At 42.1% G+C, this 21,481-nt stretch overlaps 1 protein-coding gene across 2 annotated transcripts in view; it reads left to right on the plus strand.

Moving 5' to 3' along the window:
• Positions 1-21,481, plus strand: part of FAM81A (family with sequence similarity 81 member A) — a 124,472-nt gene that overhangs the window by 6,963 nt on the left and 96,028 nt on the right. The gene's annotated exons all lie outside the window — the stretch shown is intronic.

A 21,481-nucleotide genomic window follows, 5' to 3' on the forward strand; every position in this document is an offset into this window, starting at 1 on the left:
TACTTCAATACACACCACGTTAGATGTATCAAATTCAAAAACAGATCTGTGTTTTTTTTTATAAACTTTTTTTTTTTTATAGTAAGGAATTATTTTTATTTATTTATTTATGGCTGTGTTGGGTCTTCGTTTCTGTGCGAGGGCTTTCTCTAGTTGTGGCAAGTGGGGGCCACTCTTCATCGCGGTGCGCGGGCCTCTCACTATCGCGGCCTCTCTTGCTGCAGAGCCCAAGCTCCAGACGCGCAGGCTCAGTAATTGTGGCTCACGGGCCTAGTTGCTCCGCGGCATGTGGGATCTTCCCAGACCAGGGCTCGAACCCGTGTCCCCTGCATTGGCAGGCAGATTCTCAACCCCTGCGCCACCAGGGAAGCCCCAGATCTGTGTTTTTTAAGGCGAGAGTTCTATTTCCAGAGAGCTAAAACACAGTCTAAAATTCCTAATTGTGCCTTGTCTCTTAGATGTAGTCTTAAGCTGTGATTCCAAAATTTGGTAGATGTTCTTTAAATTTGAGCTCTCCATCCCAGCTGAGCAGAGTTGACCATCTAAAGCCTAAAGGCAGCTTTCCAATTTGGGTCAGGCTGTTTACCTTCCTATGGATCGGGAATAGTTTTCTTTATCTGTAAAAACAGAAGTAATGACACCTCCACCATTTATTTCAATTAAGTCATGTGACGTGATTAGAAATAGTGACTAAGGCATAGAGAGTTCTCAGTATGAGTCGTCATTATTGAGGCTAAAGATTCGCCAGCTAATGATTTCCTTCTGTGTCTCAATTGTTCTAAGTTTATGAGAACTATACTTCTGTTGACTGGTGTTTGCATTGATATTTTCCCCATATTTCACTAATTTTGATAAAGCAACAAGGCTAAATGCAACTTAGTAGGAACATAGTTGAATAAATGCTGTGAGACCGAGAAAGATGTTGGCACAGAAGGAACTGAACTGTGAGCTGAGCCTGAAGGAAGCAACCACATGAGATCCATCAAAATATTCCTTTGTTACCTGGCTTATCGCCTGGTGCCATATAGGAAAGATGGGTCAGGTACGTTAATGTACGGTGTCCTTATTTGTGCAAAAGTGAATGTACAAAGGTCAAGGGCACCAGGAGATGGCCTTTCCCTTTTACTCTATTAAATTCCTGGAAATCCCAAAATAAAGCCAAATGTGATAAAGTTGATGATAGCTTCCCATAAAAAGATGCTTCAATAAGGCATTGGTAACAAATGAATTATATATTTGACCGAGAATGTGATTCTAAAAGCAGCTATGACCGTTATAAAGCGTCTATAATTTTGTACAGTTTTGCTCCAAATGGTATAAAATGGATATAAATGTGCACTTTTGTTATAGAAAGGACCTCAGTGGGTTGAAAAGTATATTTTAGCACATAAAAATACCATGCAGCTATCATAAATTCTAACTATATAAATTTGCCCTAAAATAGTATCCCAGCTCTAATAACTATTACTTAAACATTTCATTAGGAGTTCTTTCTTAATTTCTTTTCGGTTTAAAAACTGGGAGTGGGTATGAGAGTGGTGCCAGGGAAGGGAATGCTTAGGAATGATTTATAAAGTAGAAGTAATGTTTTTTCTTGATTAATTTCCTTATAAAGCTAAGTTATTTAAACTATAAGCACCCGGCAGAAAAAAAGTGGTTAAAAAAAAGCAGCTAACAGAATAAAAAGTGGTTGAATAGATAAATAAAAACCAAAAGAAAAATAACCAGACTTCCAATTTTTTTTGCAGTACACGATCATTGGTTTTAAATTACAGAAGAAATATACACTTCATATTATAAAATAAAGCATATGAATTCAGAGTTTGTAAAATAAAATGTGAAAGTCTACTCACCCACACCCTCTCCTACAAGATTTTAAATGTGAGAAAATGGTGATTCCATTGGTAGAAAATGAGGCTCCAGAAAATGGTGATTCCATTGGTAGTAAAGAGGAAGCTCCAGTGTCAATGAATTCCAAGTTAGACGTGTTCAGTTAGAGCTAACAGAGATCTCTGGGAGAGACCTCTAGGTATCTCTGAGAGAGACTAGTTGAACCTCAGGGGAGAGGTCGCGTCTGACATTATCTGTGCCTTTGCAGTCTTCATCTAATTGTCCTCTTGTTGCTTTTGATACCAAACCATTCTTTCCTAAACCTTCTCTCCCTCCTTCTCTCTCTGTTGGCACGGCTGTGGGGAAACAGGTTTCTTCTATATTTTTGATGAGAGTATAAATAGGTAGAAACCCTATGGAGAGCAACTTGGCACTATGTAGCAACATTACAAAATTGTCCAGTCTCCGACCCAGCCATTCTGCTTTTGGGAATTTATCCAAAGATGTACATACACAATGCAAATTAACATATGTCTACAAAGCATCATTGGTGTAGCAAAAGATTGGAAACAACCCAAATGACCATCATTCATTTGTGGAACTGGTGAAATACATTAGGAGACAACATATAATAGATTTTTTAAAATTTTAAAAGGCTTTTAAAACGGGATGAGGAATTTCTCTCTGAACTGATATGGAATGATTTCCAAGATGCACTGATGAGTTACAATGAAAAGAGCAAAGTACAGAATAGTATGTATATCAAGAATCATAGTATATCAAGCTACCTTTTGTGTAAGAAAACAGGGATGGGGAAATAATAGGTTTGTGTTTATGTTTGCATGAAGAAACTGTGGAAAAGGCATGAGAAACTTACAGAAGTGTTTGTAAGATGTGGGAGCAGGGGCAGGGAAAAGACTGTATGCTGGATACGATTTATATTGCTTGATTTGTTTGTTTCTTTGGGGGAGGGGTACATTTTGGTTTTTATTTTATTTTTATTTTTAAAACATTTTATTGAAGTGTAGTTGATTTACAATGTTGTGTTAATTTCTGCTGTACAGCAAAATGACTCAGTTATACATATATACAATCTTTTTCATATTCATTTTCATTATGGTTTATCACAGGATATTGAATATAGTTCCCTGTGCTATACAGTACAACCTTGCTGTTTATCCATCCTATATATACTAGTTTGCATCTGCTAATCCCAAATTCCCAATGCTTCCCTCCTCCACCCCTGCCCTTGGCAACCACAAGTTTGTTCTCTATGTCTGTGAGTCTCTTTTTCATAGATATGTTCATTTGTGTCATATTTTAGATTCTGCACGTAAGTGATATCATATGGTATTTGTCTTTCTCATTCTGACTTACTTCACTTAGCATGATAATCTCTAGGTCCATCCATGTTGCTACAAACGGCATTATTTCATTCATTTTTATGGCTGAGTAATATTCCATTGTGTGTGTATGTGTGTATGCATGGGTGTGGCGAGATATATATATATATATATATATATATATATATATATATATATATATATATCACATCTTCTTTATTCATTCATCTGTCAATGGACATTTAGGTTGTTTCCATATCTTGGCTATTGTAAATAGTGCTGCTATGAACATAGGGGTGCATGTGTCTTTTTGAATTATAGTTTTGCCTGGGTATATGCCCAGGAGTGGGATTGCTGGATCATATGGCAACTCTATTTTTAGTTTTTTGAGGAATCTCCATACTGTTTTCCATAATGGCTGCACCAGTTTACATTCCCACTGACAGTGTAAGAGGGTTCCCTTTCCTTCACACCCTCGCTAACATTTATTATTTCTGGACCTTTTAATGCTGGCCTATATTGCTTGATTTTTGAACCGCTGTTAAACATGTTACTCGGAAACATTTTAAAATATTATCAAGCAAAATACATTGTTCCATATGGCAGAATAATACAAAGGCTACATAGGGATCATGCAAACAAATATTTTGAAAATATAGAAGGGCTTCCTGGAGTGGTGATATTTGAGCTGGCTGCCCTTAAATATTGATTTACAAAGATGGCGAATTGGCATAGGATCTTCTTGGTTTTAGGATCTGCATAAGCAAAAGCCTAGGGGTCTGAAAGCTTATAGAGTTGACTGGAAATGTTTCTCCCCAGGACATTTTCTCAAACTCATTGAGAAAATAATGAGCTGAGAGTCCATTTTTGTCTCTTTGGAACTGTGGCAAAATGAATTTGGATTCCCAGTCTTTGCTCAATGGAAAATGCAACTTACAGTGCTTCTTATATACTGTTGATATTCCATCCTCAGATCTGTCAGATCTCATCCACTGCTCATCTTTGAGAAAAGTCACCAAGTAAATATGAAGTTACTTATGCCACAAAAATTGAATCCCAATCCATTTTATGGCGAGACTTAGCAGAACATTCAAATGATTAAACCTGATTTTTAACCTCTTTAACCTTAATCATAAATAGGTCTCTTGTGATTAAGGGACTCAGGTTTGTATAATAATTTTAAGTGTTGAAGTCATAATAACATGTGCCTTAGTTGTATTTCTTACCTTTACATCTCTTTGTTTGTATCTTGCTATCCTTTCCACTGAACATGGACCATGGAAGAGAAGCTGAAGATTAGAGTAGATGATTCCTGATGACAGGATAAAGGAAAATCAACTTTGTTTTCACCAAACCTCATGAAGTTGCTCAGTAATCCTAAAATGACTCATTTTAGTACTTTAAAATCACATTAATCCAGTTGCCTTGAAAACAGTGCTTTAGGGAACTGGATCCAATTATGTTAAAATCAATCTCTCTCTCTCTCTCTCTCTCCCTCTCCCCCTTCCTCCCTCTCTCTCTCTGTCACACACACACACACCACCTATACAAAGAACCAAAAATAAAGCCTTGAAGGAAATATAACAAATGTTTACGTTGATGGGATTCAGATGGCAGGACCATGGATGATTTTTCTTTTCCTTTAACTTTTTCTATATTTCCCAAATTTTATTTCAGGAGCATTTTCATTTTCACTTTTATAGTGAAAACAGAAAAGAAAACAACCAAAGCACATAGTTAAAAGCAGAGAGTGTGGTGGACCAGGGCCAAGCACACTGCTCATGCCTCTCTTAGTTCATCTTCCAGGAAGCCCCGAATGAGCCTGTGGCCACCGCCCCGGGTTCGGTCTCAGCTATGTGGTCGTCACATAGGCCCTTTAAAGCCTTCACACAGTCAGCTCTGGGGAAAGAGAAACTTTTACTTAGTTAACCCGAACGGTCCCTTTGTAGCTCCTGTTGTCACTCCAAGATCATCTTCAGGCCAGACTCGGTCACCCTTCTCCAAAACAAAGAAAGAAATCCAAATCCCTAAACAGTCTCGAATAATGGAGAGTTCACTGACTTTTCTTATGGAAAGTTAGGCAAGTTCCTCAGAACATATAGAAAATTTCCCTAAAAATACCTGTATATACCTCTAATCTTTCTTCAGAATCTCTCTCCTAGGGACAGTGGTTAAGACTCCAAGCTTCCACTGCAGGGGGCACAGGTTCGATCCCTGGTCGGGGAACTGAGATCCCTCATGCCTTGTGGCGCGGCCAAAAACCAAAAACAAAAAAAAGTCTCTCTCCTAGCAGTCAGTTGCTTCATCCCCTTTTCCCCCCAAGTTGCCTTCTGGGGCCTGCTGTGCCTGACATTGTTCTCTTCTTCCTCAGCCGGCACACGCTGCTCTCGGTAAAAAGAAAATCGGGTTGTCAGCCAAATATGAACCACCTCATTTTTTTCAGGCATGTCTCCAAGGCTCCTGGTTCAGTTAAATTGATGTAATGGTCCCTAGAACTAGATAAAATGTATACTTTTAACGCCCTAAGCAACACAGACATGGAAACTAATACAGGGTTTGTCCAAAACATGTGGCCCTAAGGATGAATCCCTAACTCAATGGCCTGTATGATCTAACCACTAACCGCTCTTAGGAGCTAAAATAGGGCAGTTTGAAGAGTAGGACAGATGCGAGGCCGTTTAGCATGTGGGTTCAGCTGGACCACTGAGCTGTGTGGGCTGTGAAGGCTTCTCTCCCAGAAGGTAGCCGGCTGGGGCGTGGGGTGTGGTAGGCCCCAAGACAAGAGCACAAATGGAGGCCCACAAACCATATGTCTAAATATTATAAATCAAGCGAACAAATCATTAAATAAAATATGTTCTGTCCTCCTACCTTGACAAAAATACCTCAGGCAACCTGGAAGTCCAGGTTTGAATTTAGAATGCTTGGACTCCTTAGAGTTCCTTGCCAGAACATGGCAGCATGGGGGGGGGCCAGCCCATGCTTCAGTCCTCATCTTGCTTCCCTGTCTCTTCCCACTCTCCACTCTGGCCCTCCCCACATCAGCAGGGACCCCTTGTATACTCATATGGACTCCCCAGCACATATATCAAAGTTCCTCCCCCACTCCCCGTACCCACTCTTAGTTGACTCCTTAAGCCTGGGGTGTACATACCAGTCTCGGGGTCACCCTTAGAAAGACCGACCTGGGAAAGGCCGGCTCTGGGCCTGGAAGCAAGCTTGGGGATGTTTGGGCAGAGAATTCTGGGGTTCCATGTGTTTTGCAGAAAACGGGGTTGCCAAACAGTCCACTCCTAACTGATAATCTTTTTCCGTCCTCCCCTAGATGATTTGGGGAAATTCAAGGTCAAGGTCACTATTAACTGCCAGTGCTGCTAGGGGGTCGGGAGTGGGTTTCATGACTTCTAAATGTTATTTATGCCACCTCAGTCCCCTCTGCTGAACAGGGTATCGGGAGAGCTCAGTGAACCATGGTCCACCCTGACCCCTTGGCGCCCTTTGGCCAGCTTCTGACCTGAAGCAAAGTGCCCCTCTGTTCCCTGCAGCTTTCTGCACTGTTTGGATGAGCGCCCAGGGGAGGACCTTTAAAGGCAGAGCATATCAGCCGGAATTGTTAGTTTCCCTGTTTGGTCACAGATAACCTTTCCTGATACCTAGGCTGGGAGGCAGAGGGGGAGTATGAGGAGGGTAGTTAAAGACGACCAAGGACTGGAGAAGGGCCACCATGCCTTCTATCTCTGCACCTGTGGTTCAGGTGCAGTCAGTTCTGTTGGGGACATGGGGACGAACTGTATCACCCTGAAGTCTTCTGACCCTTCTGAAGTGGTGTGGACCCAACCGTGAGACAGGGCAGCTCTGCAGGCCAGGAATTCAGAACTTCAGATCTGGAAGGGATGTGGGAGGGCCTTAGAAGCTGAGCTGTTACCCTGGAGCTGGATGTGCTATGTAGTCCCTTCTATCCCCCTGACTCAGGCTGGAGGGAGGCGGGTGTGCTAGGAAACTGCGGAAGGTATTAAGCTTCTCTTCCCCCAGTTTAGCTACTAGGCTCTGAAAGACTCTGCCATGAAGGCTAGTTCCATGTGATCTTATCCAGGAATGGCGTAAGGACTGGACACAAAAATTCTAGAGAGGGGTTCATAAACACATAAGGCATTATATCAAGACCTACTCTGCAGGAGACAGTATCTTAGGGTAGGGCAGTTGGTGAGATGGAAAGTCCATAACATCTTACCTTTCTCTGAAGTTTATTCCTTTCATCCCCATCAAAAACCATGCTTGGAAGTCAGTACACTATCCTGATTTTGAGCAAAATATCATTAACTTGATACTTACTCTGCCACCTGCATTTTCATTTCAAAGGTACAGTTACTGGGAAATGCCATTGGGAGTTTGGAAAGAGAAATGATATAACTCCTGAATATTATGGGTTGACCAAAATGGAGCCCAGGAGGCCAGGTTTGCATTGGGTTCTCATAATACCCTCATTAGGAAGCCTACCTTAAATCCGGCAAATTTTGTGTTTTCAGGCCTTGAAAATATATTTCTTACAAGTTTCATCCAAATTACTCCCAGGAGCTGACACATAACCAGAAAAACAGCTTCAGCAAAAACTATCTCAGTCTTACCTCCAGGAAACACTTGGTTTTTGCTGAGCATAGTCTTAGAGAAACTTCCAGCCAGTCAAATAGGCAAGTCTGGCCTCACACCAATACGGCAAATCTGATTTCTGTCCAGAAGGGTGCTGGTGCCACAGATCCTCTTTGGGAGATGTGCCAGCCACATTGCCTCAGTGCAAGTTCAAGGTTGAGCACGAAACTTCTACCCTTTCCCTTTCTCCTTATCAGCTATGGGGAAAGGAGAACCCCGCTACATTGGTTATAGTGTGATCCCTGGAGCCAGGTAGGCGGAAGGTTGTTAAACAGAGTTAATACGAGCACAGTCAGTTGCAGGGGGAAAGAAGGTTTCATGTAATGGAAGGGAGAGAAGTCATTTTATTTGAGTTCCTACGGCATTCTTATTTTGATCTTCTTTTTTTTTTTTTTTTTACATGAATTTTCTGATGACTGTTCATAAATAGATGTTGCCAAGTTGGACTCTCTGACCCCCGTGCTAGAGGCTAAACTTGCATAAATCCTCGTGGCCATACTCTGGGGAGTGAGGTTACTTTGTAGAGTCCTTTGGCTGGAGCCCTAAACAAGAGATTCTTGTTCCAAGCTGGGGCATGTGACTGTGCTTTTGGAGCTGGAAAAGGAGAATCAGATGGACTATTACATGGTAAATTAATTAGTCATTTAAATTAATGAACATTTGCCTTCTGATAAGAGTTATTGTTGAAGCTTCTGCTGGCTTAAGAAAGTCCAAAAATACAGCATAATTAGGACCTCAACCTGTAAGATTATCAGATTTGTCCAGACATTTGGACATTATTCTACTGATAATCTGCATTTATTTTTATTTCAGATTTCTAGGATAGTGTCCAGGTTTTGTACTTCTACCTAGCTCTTGGCCATTATTACTTTTGCCTTATACTTTAAAGCCTTTATCAGTAACAGGTGAGCCAATTAAAGCAGAAACCCTTGGTGTAATGGTATGAAACACCATCACACTGTATTTGACCTCTGTAAGGCTCTGGGGGAAAAAGGTGAACTAATCAGTATAGACTCACTGCTAGAGTCTGTTAAAGAGTATATCACCAAATGCTCATTAATGGTGCTACAGATGAGCTGATCTACGCAGATACACTCACTCCGCTGATCTTACTGAAATCCATCCTGACAATCTGTTTCTGCAGCTAGTGATGGAGACACAAACGCTGGCTATCAGGATTTTCCAGATTGCTTTCAATATTCCAAATGTCAAACCGTCAGAGTTTTTCATGTGCTACTTTTGATTTGCCAAGTACCACAACATCAGGACATGGAGAGTAGGAGATGCCAGTTATAAGACATTGTGTGTGTGCTTTTTGCCTTGTTGTCTCAGGTAGAAGGGGCTGTTCACTCTGGTGTGGAATTTTGTACTAGTAGTTTAGTGAGAAAGTTCCTGCACCTGGAAGTCTGTTCTCTACACAGCCAGAATAATCTTCTACACATCACATCACCTGTCTCCCCTGTCCCCAAACACTCCAAACAGCTTCCCATCACATCTAGAATGAAATCCATGTTTCCAGTGGCCAGTGAGGCCAACAGGTGTGGGCCCTGACCACCACCGTGAACTCATCTCCTACCACCGTGACTTCCTCTCACTCCACTCTAGCTACACTGCTTTCTTTCTGCTTCTTGAACGCATAGAACTCACACCTGCCCCAGGGCCTTTGCACATTCTCTTTCTTCGGCCAGGAATGCCCTTCTTCCAGATCTTTGCTTCTTTTGGTCTCTCAAGCTTTTGCTAAATTGTCACTTCCTCAGAGAGGTCTTCCTGATCACCTGATCTAAACCAACCACCTGGCCTCCTGCCTACCCTACCCTTGTTAGCACTCATGTATAGATCATTTCATTTCCTGCTCACCGTCTGTGTCTCCCACTAGAAGATAAGGTCTCTGAGGGCAAGGACCTTGTCTAGCATAGCCCCGAGCATATAGCAGGAGTTTGGTACATGTATGTTGAATGAATAAATGAGCAGGTCAGCCTGCCAAGAACAGACAGAGAATGGGAAATGTGAAGGTGTGCGTGGTGCAACTATATGCCTCTCGTGCAAGAATGACTACTACTTCTTTCTGTTCATCCTTGTCCCTGAACACTTTAGAATAAAGTGTCCTCCACATGCAAGGAAAGAACAAGCCCTCCCAACTGGTCTTGGAACCACACACCTTCCTCCCACGCTGCCTCTTTCTAGAAGCAAATCCCAGTTATCCTATTTTGATCCCAGCAGTCAAATCAGATTTGACTTTTCTGGGCTCATCTAGGCATCTCTCAGGAGATAAGGACCCTTGTGCACATCTTGTTGCCCAGATCACATCTCCCTTAGAGCGTCTCATAGGGCGGTCAGCTTGGGACAGTCACCAAGGATCCCAGAGCATCATTTGGTAACAAATCTCATTCCTGTTATTTTCACAACTTGACCCAGGACGAGGTGAAAGAATGTCCAGGGATACCTGGAAGGGGAGTGTGGAACTGTGGAACCATTGGACACAGAGGCATTGCTGGGCCTAAGAGGCTGGAAACAGTGTTACAGCAGATCTTTCCAGATCATTCTCATTAAGATATCCAGAGTGAACTTCCCTCCAAAGTAAGAAACGATTAACACTCACACCTCCCTGTAGGCTATCCCCACATTCCTAGTTCTGGGATAAAATATAATATTCAAGAAGCAGTGGCTTTGTGCCAGCTGCGGAGCTGAATGGTTTCTGCAAGTTATCCCATTTAATTGGTGTTCTGCTTTAGAGATGTGCATTGTCATCTCCCATTTTACACGTGGGAAGATTGTGGCTGAGGGATAGGAAGTTATTTTCTCCAACTCACATGGTTTGCAAATAGCCAGGACCATAATGTAGTTACTAACTAACCACTGTGTTATTTGGCACTCCAATTTAAACCAGTTAGTTACCTACACTACCTTTTTTTTTAAACAGCTTTATTGAGGCATAATTTACATATCATAAAATCCTCCCACTGTAAGTTTGAGATTCAATGCAACCGTCACCACACTCCAGTTTCAGAACATTTCCACTGCCCCAGATATTTCCTCATGACCATTTTCAGGTAATCCCCCTCCTACCCTCAGCCCTAGGCAGCTGCTGATCTATTTTCAGTCTCTACAAATTTGCTTTTCTAGATATTTTGTATAAATGAAATCATCCTGCATTATCTTTTATGGAAAACTGCGTTTGTTTTGTGAAGACTGTTTATTAGTTCTCAACATTCAGTTCAGAGGTGTGTTGTGGATGAACACAAATTTGTGTTTGTTAACTGTTCCTGGCTTCTGAGGAAACAGACCTGGGCACTGCCAGGCTGGAAGCAGAAAACCAAAGTGGGGGAATCATACATGTTGATTTTTCTGTTCTTTTATTTCTAAAAACATGGGGAATCGTTGATATTAATTCACGAACTTCTACTCAAAATAGTTTCAGGAATGGTTCTATTTTAAATAAGATACAGAGAGTGAAATGAAGCCCTACAAATCTCATTGGAAAAACTTAATCCAGAGGGCCAACCTACGGCACACCAGCCCGGCTCCTACCCAGTAAGGAAGCTCCTCCCTGAAAGTGGAAGCGAGGAAGACAGTAGCAAAGAGTTAACTCCTTTCATTCCCACCCCAAATCCACCCACTATGGCCATACAAACTTGCAATATTTATTTTTGCTCCAGACCCTGGATCTCTCTAGGTATCTTGCTCTACTGCTTCTGGACCCTCCGTTACTCCTGAGATGTCTTTCTCTGGGGCAAAGGCCTAAGTTCCTCTCCAAGGTGGAGAGACAGACGAGGGAGCTGAACCCCTTCCTTCCTCCTGACCGTCATCCCTGTTCCTCTGAATGAAATTCCCATTCCACCCAGAGAGAGAACAAAGCCCCTGCTTCATGACCGTGCGGTCCATTCCAACCCCTCTCATACCCATTTCTCTTCTCACCAGGAACAAATTCTCTCCACAGGTGGAAAGGCGGCACATGGGCTCATGAAGCCCCTGTGGTAAGGCCATATACATATATATACATATATATATGTATATATATATATACACACACACACACACATATATATGTATATATATATATATACACACACACATATATATATATGGTATTCAACATCTTATAATAACCTATAATGGGAAAGAATCTGAAAAAGAATATATATATATATATGTTATAAGAGATTGAATATAGTTTCCTGCACTAGACAGTAGGTCCTTGTTGTTTATCTATTTTATATATAGTAGGGTGTATCTGTTAATCCTGAACTCCTCATTTATCCCTCTCCCCCCCGCCACCTGTCCCCTTCGGTAACCATAAGTTTGTCTTCTATGTCTGTGAGTCGATTTCTGTTTTGTAAATAAGTTCATTTGTATCATTTTTTTAGATTCCACATAGAAGTGATAGAGGGTGTTCGTCTTTCTCTGTCTGACTCACCTCACTTAGTATGATAATCTCTAGGTCCATCCATGGTGCTGCAAATAAGCAAGGCAGTTTTAAGTTTTATTCATAGGCTTCTCTGGTGCAGGAGCTGTGGGGAGACTGACGAGAAGCCTAACAACAACAATAACAATAATAATAGCTAGCATTTATTAAGCACCACTCTGTGTCATGCTCTGTATATCTCACCTGTTTTTTCTCATATAATACTTAGAATAACTCTTTTAGATCAGTAGTATTATTTGCCCCATTTTTTGGAAAACTATTAGTATTATTAGTACAGATATTATTAGCATAGAAATTATACAGAATTATTATTGTTAAATTATCAGTAGCACAGACTTTTTATTATAGTTGTATTATTAGTACAGAAATCTTTAAAGTGTAGAAATTCTTAGTACAGAAAATAGTATCAGTACTATTATTATAGTGCTGAAATCATTAATTGTTACTGTAGGTGGGGAATTCCCTGGTGGTCCAGTGGTTAGGACTCGGCGCTTTCACTGCTGTGGCCCAGGGTTCAATCCCTGGTCAGGGAACTAAGATCCCACAAGACACACAGTGCGGCAAAAAAAAAAAAAAAAAATTATTACTGTAGGACATAAATTAGTGCAAAAATAATATCATACTATTATTAGTATAGAAATCATTAGTGCAGAAAATAATATCAGTACTATTATCATCAGCCCCATTTTTTTAGGTAACTGAGGCTTGGAGATGTTAAGCAAACTGACCTAAGGTTACGGAGTTGGCAGTGGAGCTAGCTGAATGCACTCAGCTCTTAACCATAGCAATACTCTCCCCCATTTCCAGCTCCCCGCCCAGGGAAGGGGGTGAGTGTGGGGAGGGGAAGGAGGATCTGAGCTGGGACTTCAAGAAACAATCACACTGACTGAAGGAGAAAGAACTCCAGGTACTTTCTGGTAACCCAGAAGCGGCAGTGAAATGGGTAGCTAATTAACCTGAGCAATGTGCCCACATCTTGTGTTGGGAAGAAAGAAACCATTTTGAAAGTTAGAAATGAGTTGGAACAACGTTGCATTTAAACTAAGCTCAAGCAACAGGTGTTTCTTGAGTGTAGATCTTACACTGGGCTCTTCATTTTGCTTTTCAGTTATGGTGAATTATAGTGGCTTCTAGGGTTCTGCTGAATGTATGAGCCCAAATCTCAGTCCCACAGGACTGAGTCTCAGTCCTTGGACTGAGCCCAAATCTCAGTCCCTCAGTCCTTGGAGACCTGGAAGGAGAAGCAGGATGAACCTCGATCCTCAGCAGAAACAAAGTGTTATGTATGAATCTTCCCATAGAGACCACAGGCGTTCCCACTAAGCATTCAGCTGGAAGCAAGACTAGGGGAAGGAAATTACTCTGAGTATTCATGGAAATTTCTATAGCAGTCCTCAAACAACAGATTCAACACAACTGCACCACTTCTCCTTCAGAGCAGGGCAGAGACACAGGTGTAGACAAAGTTTATATCCCTCTACTTCCCTCCACCAGAAGAATAAAGTGCTTTGTCTGTATCTCTCCTAGGTCCATGCCTCTGGGTGGAATCTACTGCTGCCCTTGCTTGAGTGGGTAGGAGAAAAATGAGGGAGAAGAGACTATCCTGGAAAAGAGAAAGGGGGAGAATGGGACAGAGTGAGATAGGAGGGGAATGGTGAGGGGGAGGGCTTCCCATTCATGGGCTAGTTGCCCAGATGTGTACATGGATCCAGCTTTCTGCTCCCCCCGAGTGTGGAGACGATGCTGGAGAGAGTCAGGGCTCATGAGTGGAAAGGAGACTGTGATTTGTAAGCTGGAGAGGAAAGGTTGGAAGTTTGGGACAGATGGTGTAGCATTTGCGCTGGTGAAGGAAATTCAGGAGTTTTGTTGGGAACGGAAAGACTTGCTGGAGCATCAAGGGTCTGAGAAGCAGTTTGGGGTCATTTGTTTTTGTTTTTTGTTTTTTGTTTTTTTTCACATTGCCATACGCCCTTTTATTTGAAATTCTAGAACAAGCAAAATTAACCCACGATGAGGGCAGGGATTGACTGGGAAGGGAGTGAGTACCCTTTCAGGCATGGTAGTAATATTCTATATCTTCATAGGGTTTGAATTATACTGATACATGCATTTGTCAAAACCTAGTGAATGTACACTTGAAAAAGTATATATTCCAATGTATGTAAATTGTATACAAAAATCTATTAACAAACATTGAACTCTAGTTAATGACAATCATCCTGAAGTATTTCGGAGGAAGTTTAGGGATGTCTGCAATTTACTTTGAGATGAACTAAGAATAAGATGGATTAATGGATGGATGGAGGGATGGATGGAAAGATAGATATGTGATACATCAAGCTTAGTAAAATGTTAATGAATCAGTGTTGGTGTGCATTTGAAAATTTTCATAATAAAATGTTGGGAAAAATTAGCAAAAAAACCCCACAACAAACAAACCCAGTAAGAAGCTATGTGTGAGCTTAACACACACACACATACCCCTGTAGGCTAGATCAGGCTCATGGGCACCACTTTCAAGACTTTTGCTCTGTCCCATCATGCGTCCCCATCACCACATTACACTTACTCTGCAAGTTGATTTTAAGGGGATCGTTCCTACAGTCAAGCTCTGTGTTCTGTATCCACCTTGCCCGGGGCTTGATAGATCTGGCGCGGTTCAGTGAGTGAAGGTATGAGAAAATCCATCACCTGATGACATCATTAACATTTCTTCAACATGACCTGCCTGAGATAAAAGTGAGTCTGGCCTCCTTCTCATCAATCAAGGGGAAAGTTATGGGTTATTTGTGAAGGGGAAGCTGTTTCTTCCAGTCAGAATTCCTGTTCCTACCCCGGAGGCTGGTTTCCGGACCAATCAAAAGACAGTTCCAAAGGAACAGCTTTGCAGTCAGTACCCTTCCCTGCACTTTCTCTGCTGCCATCTGCTATGGAGTGGCCCGAGCGGGTCTCTTGGTATTAGGGGTGAGAGAACAGAGGGATGCCCTCAGCAGAGTTGCCTCAGGCCTTTCTGGACTTCCCTTTCTTGCATTAAAATTAGTCTCGAACCCATTGAGAAAGGTCTTTTCTGAACCTTTGGTGGAGAGAAAAATCAATCAAAATTTTTAAAGTGAGAAAAATCAATTAAACACACTTACCTTGTGTTTTAACCCTATTACCTTGAGTGAGGCCAGACATGGATCATGAAAGCAACTGGAAAGAGTGTTACAGTTTTGTCATACTCACAGCTCCCTGGGGAGAAACAGTGAGCCATGCAGGGCCACTTGGGGGACACACTGGGGCCAGTCACAGGCAAAGGAGAAAGTGGAACCATGGGCAAGCACCTTAGTGTGGATTCTGTGAGAAGGAACAGGCAAAATAGGGTAGGAAGGCTTAGCATTGGCTGACTTGAGTAACTTCAGCAAGCTCTGGGCCATAGGGGCTGTGGTCCCTGGTTGTATGGTACCTGGTCCTGTAGTGACCAGTGTGATATACAGCAGCCTGGGGTATGAGCACCTGATAGGGGATGTGGTTGGGGTGTGGGCTTAATTGACAGCTCAGGAAGGGGAAGTGACTGGCCACTAGGCAGGCCCTCAAAACTGGGTCAAGTCAGCATGTGAATAAACTATTACATTCTGTGAACCCAGGAATGCAAACCTCATTTCCGTATTTTAGGGGACGTATAAACCTGGGAACATATAAGAGTCTCTCTACTTAAGCCTAAATTTGAAGAGTTCTAAGCCACTACCTGCTCTTCCTTATTTGCATTCAGGAGTTCTTGTTTAAGCCACTGGTAGACGGCTGTCTTCATTTCTCAGGAAAGGGCCTGGAAACATGTTGGCTTGGGAAGCCACAGCTTCCTCCCAGGTGATCCTGTCATCCTTAGAGTCGGTTGATGGGGGTCAAGCTGTCCTGAGGCTCTGATAGGTAGAACAGTGGCTCTCCCAAAGATGTCCACATCTTGATCCCAGAACTTGCAAATGTGTTGCCTTACATGGCAAAGGAGAATTAAGGTTGCAAGTGCAATTAAGGTTGCTAATCAGCTAATCTTGAGATGGGGCCAATCTAATCACAGGAGTCCTTAAAAGTGAAAGAGGGAGGCAGAGAGAAGACCAGAGAGATGCCATGTGAAAAAGACTCAACCCATTGTTGCTGGCTTTGAAGATGGAGGAAGGGGCCACATGCCAAGGGATGCCGGCTGCCTCTAGAAGCTGGAAAAGTCAGGGAAGGGAGCCTTTTTCTAAAGCCTCCAAAAAGGAGTGCAGCCCTGCCAACACCTCGATTTGTGAAATCTATATTGGACCTCTGACCTAGAACTGTAAGATAATAATCGGTGCCATGATAAGCCACCAAATTCATGGTAATTTTTTAATGGTAGCAACAGGAAAAGTAGAGAGACCGAGGGGGGGTTTAGGTGTCCTTAAGTGACAGAGTGACTACCCCTTCAGAACCACTCTCCTGTACTTCTTGTTACTAAACACACTCAATACCAAAGACTTGTTTTTAAGCAGAAATAGATTTATAAAGGGACATTCCATAGCTTACAGAATCTCTAGGAGGGCCACAGAACAGGCTCTGGAGCACACAGCCAGGAACAATGCCCACCCGTACCATGGGGCTGCTTTTCTAAAACATATTTTAAAAATCTATTTATTTACTTTGAAAAGACAGTTAAAGGAAAAACAGCAATAATGTGTGCTTTAATAAGACAGTGGGGGCTTCCCTGGTGGCGCAGTGGTTGAGAATCTGCCTGCTAATGCAGGGGACGCGGGTTCGAGCCCTGGCCTGGGAAGATCCCACATGCCGCGGAGCAACTGGGCCCATGAGCCACAACTACTGAGCCTGCGCATCTGGAGCCTGTGCTCCGCAACAAGAGAGGCCGCGATAGTGAAGAGGCCCGCGCACCGCAATGAAGAGTGGCCCCCGCTTGCCGCAACTAGAGGAAGCCCTCGCACAGAAACGAAGACCCAACACAGCCAAAAATAAATATAAAAATAAATAAATAAATACAAGATTACTATTTAAAAAAAATTAAAAAAAAAAAATAAGACAGTGGGCCACCCGGGCTTCATCCTGCGGGGGACCATCTGGGAAGTTGTACAACACATTTCACAGTTGTCTCAGAGGACAGGGGGGACTGGGGCTCTTTCCCACTGCCTCCTGTCTCCCACTGGTTGAGCGTTGACCCTGAGGAAGTCAATGGCCTCAGGTTCCAGGTTGTGTCTAGGCATCAGTGTTAGTAAACTCCTTTGAGCTGGAGAGAGCTCTCCAGCAGGGAAGCAGAGCGGTACACCATTTGAGATGTAAAGTGTTCAGCACAGCAGAAACTGTGGCCCACAGAGGTGTGTGAACTCAAACATGGGCTGAGGAGATGCAGTGTGGGACATTGATATCACCTGCTACAACCCCTCCTAAGATTAACTGCTAACATCTTGCCACCCCTTTCCACCTTTCTATACATCCATACACACAGCAAATACATACTCTTTGTCATGTGCAGGGCACTGTCATCTATTAAGTCCTTGGTCTTCATAATGACCCTATCGGGTACATTTCAAAGAGCTGTAGTGCTTAGAGGATATTGGAATCATTCCAAAGTGTGTTGGAACAGTTCAATTTTAAAATGTTATTGTGCCAGAAATTATATCTTTTGCAACGATTTGAATTTATGGTGAAAATTTTTAGATGTTAACTTTAAACTGTATATGGGGGTGCATAGTTTTTCAAAATTCTTTCTGTGGGTAAGCAGCTGAAGAGTTTGTAAACCACTGTCCTAGACTTCTGCAGGTGTGTCTTCCCAGGTGATGTGCACAGAACCACTAAAATGGTTAATAGGGGCGGGGGTGTGTGTGGTGAAGCAGTTAGAGGAGCTTCTGTCATTACCCTCAAAGAATCCTGGGAAATAAAGGAAAATCAAAACTGGAGACTGTAGATAAAAAGTGAGTTCAGCTCGCTGCAGGTCCAAATGGATGAATGCTGAGCTCTCCAGCATCCTGATTCGGTGCCCCTCCCCTCCCAGAGTCTGTGGATACTGAGTCAGTGGCTCCAATGCCATCCCAACCTGTCATCTCCCCTTGCATATTGACTTGATTTTCTTAATGTCACCTCCTCAAGTTCTAAGTGTTAAACTTACTCTATGATCAACATAGCAATAGGAAAAAAAAAAAAGACTCATTTTGCTTTACCAGGAAGGCATTAAGCCTTTCTATTCTAGGAACCAAATGAATATTCTAGTATAAACTTCATGGTACATTGAAGATACAACACAAGCTGGGAGGTAGTTCTAAGACTGGGCTTATGGACTAGCTGTAGAGGTGAGGCAATGAACAGTGGCAACAGAAAACCTACCTGATGTAAGAAAGAGATGCCTTGTAACTTACCCAAAGTGATTCTCACAACCAGTCAAATTCATCAGCTGTAACTCAATGTTTCCCCTTTCAGAAAACAATATTCTCTAATTCACAGGGATAAGCACGGTAGTTCTGTGGTCTCTCTGGAATCTAGTCTCTCCAAGAGTGAGTTAAGAAAGCTTAGAAAGGTTGTTAGAATTTAGTCCGATCAATAACTCAAAAGTGCTTCTCAAGACTGGTATAACAACCACTTCAGTTCACTTTTTTTTTTTTTTTATGAGAACCTCATTCTTTTTTTCTTTTTTTTTTTTAATTAATTAATTTATTTATTTTAAAAATTTTTTGGCTGTGTTGGGTCTTTGTTTCTATGCGAGGACTTTCTCTACTTGCGGCGAGCGGGGGCCACTCTTCATCGCGGTGCACAGGCCTCTCACTATCGCGGCCTCTCTTGTTGCGGAGCACAGGCTCCAGACGCGCAGGCTCAGCAGTTGTGGCTCACGGGCCTAGTTGCTCCGCGGCACGTGGGATCCTCCCAGACCAGGGCTCGAACCCGTGTCTCCTGCATTGGCAGGCAGACTCTCAACCACTGCGCCACCAGGGAAGCCCAGTTCACTTCTTCAGCTGTTTTTCCTCTCAGTCTTGTTCGTGCTAACAATAGGCATGGTAGGAAAAACTTTAATGAAGAACTTCTTACTCCGATTCCTTTTTTACACCTGGTAACATAGGGGTAAGAGCTTGGGCTTTGAAGCCAGATGAGCATGAGTTTACATTCGGGCTCCATCACTTATTAGTTGTGAAGCTTGGCTAGTGCAGAGTGGCAGTGATGTTTCCTCCTCACAGGACTGGGGCAAGGAATCAGCAAGGCCATATGGGCAAGGAGCCCAAGACACTGTATACAATAAACGGTGGCCAGTATTATCGGGATCATCACTCTCCTTTTGATTTGTAATTTGGTTTCTGGATAGACTGACTGCAGGAAAAAACCTTACGTAGAAGACTGATACAACCCTTTTGGCTATTTTTTCTTCAGTTAGTTATAAAATCAGAAATTGATATTCTGATTTTAAATCACTACTGATAGTTTTGGTTACTGAATCGTTTCATCCATTGGATTAACTATTTGGATGTAAAACATCTACAAACACCATCTCATGTAATTTGCATAAAAACCTATGAGTCAACCAAAACAAATACTATTATTCTTTTTCCCATTTAGGGAAGTAAAAAGTCAGATTAAGAGATATTAAATAACTCACCTTTACTCTCCTTTTTTCCTCTCTAGGAACTACTGTCATCCCACTTATATATATTAAAATGCCACACATTCATCAGAGCCCATTTTAAGCTTTCCTTTCCTCTTTTCAGAGGAAAAGAACTCATTCTTTCCTGACCTTCTCTAGCACTCAGAGTGTGAACTATATAATTTAGCACTATAATACTCTTTCATTTCTTCCCAATGGTTTCTTGGGTTTTTTGTTTGTTTGTGTGTGTGTAGGTTTGTTTGTTTGTTTGTTTTGGTATGTCTTTTTTATTTTAACTCTGGCCAGCAAGACAAGAAACCTCTCAAGGCTAGGAATCATGCAACTTAAATATACTTTGGGTCTCACTCCCCAGTTCCCTTTCCCCTTCACACTCCCCAGCCCAGAGCTGGACTCAGAGAAAGTGCCTGGTGTGTACTTGATTGATTCACAGAGAGTTTACCTGAAATGATGACCTAGAAAATCCATTGCAAGAGAAAAATGGAGAATCACTCCTTGGGGACTGCCATCTAAGAAGCAGGACAAAAATGTTTCTGCTGGGAAATTGAAATGCAAAAAGCAAGCACATGCAGGAAACACATCACTTCTATGCAGCTTCTAGCGCTGATTCTAGCAATCCCCATCATATCCCTGTAAGTTTATATGACCAGAACGTGCCTTTAGTCACAGTGTCCCCCAGTCATGGCACTGTGACCATGTGTAGGTGGGGTCATCCTTCTGTGACTTTATGACACTCTGTTCTCCCTTCTGCAGTGATGAGAATCAACTTCATTGTCTATTAAAAAAATTAAACAACTCTTAACTGAGGGAAGCTAAATAGCAACTGATATTTTTGGAGACTCTCAAATTAGGACAGCTGAGTTTAATGGAAAATAAACAAGTGTCATGCTGAATATCTGTTGCATATTGTTGCATGCTGAATATCAGCCTAGAGAGAATTTTCCCATTTGTTTGTTCCTTTTTATCACGTCTTCCTGTTTATGAGTCATTATATAATCAAATAGATATTCCTTATAAATTCCAAATGGCAAGACATGACTAGGGTTCTTTTAGAACACAAAATTCCAGATTTTTCCCAGTGGTTCTAATGACCAGCCTTCCTACCTCCTGAACCAGTTTCTTATCCAGTGAAAAAACAAGGCTCTTGAAGAGTCTACCGGATTCTGGTGGGGTCATGTTCACCAGGCAAATGCTTCTCGGTACTTACGGTTCATATGAATCAACTGGAAATCTTGTTAAAATGCAGATTCAGTTGCGTAGATCTGCTGTGAGACCCGTGAATCTGCATTCTAACACAGAAGCGATGCTGGTGCTCCTGGTTCACAGACCACACTTTGGTTTTGTTTGTTTGTTTGTTTCTGTTTTCACTTTTTATTTTATATTGGAGTATAGCTGATTAACAATGTTATGTTAGTTTCAGGTGTTCAACAAAGTGATTCAGTTATACATATACATGTATCTGTTCTTTTTCAAATTCTTCTCCCATTTAGGTTGTTACATAATATTGAGCTTCCCTGTGCTATATAGTAGTTCCTTGTTGATTATCCATTTTAAATATAGCAGTAGGTACATGTCAATCCCAAACTCCCTAACTATCCCACCCCCACCACCTACCCCCCAGTAACTATAAGTTTGTTCTCTAAGTCAGTG

Source organism: Balaenoptera physalus, assembly GCF_965194825.1.
Source record: "Balaenoptera physalus genome assembly, chromosome: 2".
Classification (NCBI taxonomy): Eukaryota; Metazoa; Chordata; class Mammalia; order Artiodactyla; family Balaenopteridae; genus Balaenoptera; species Balaenoptera physalus.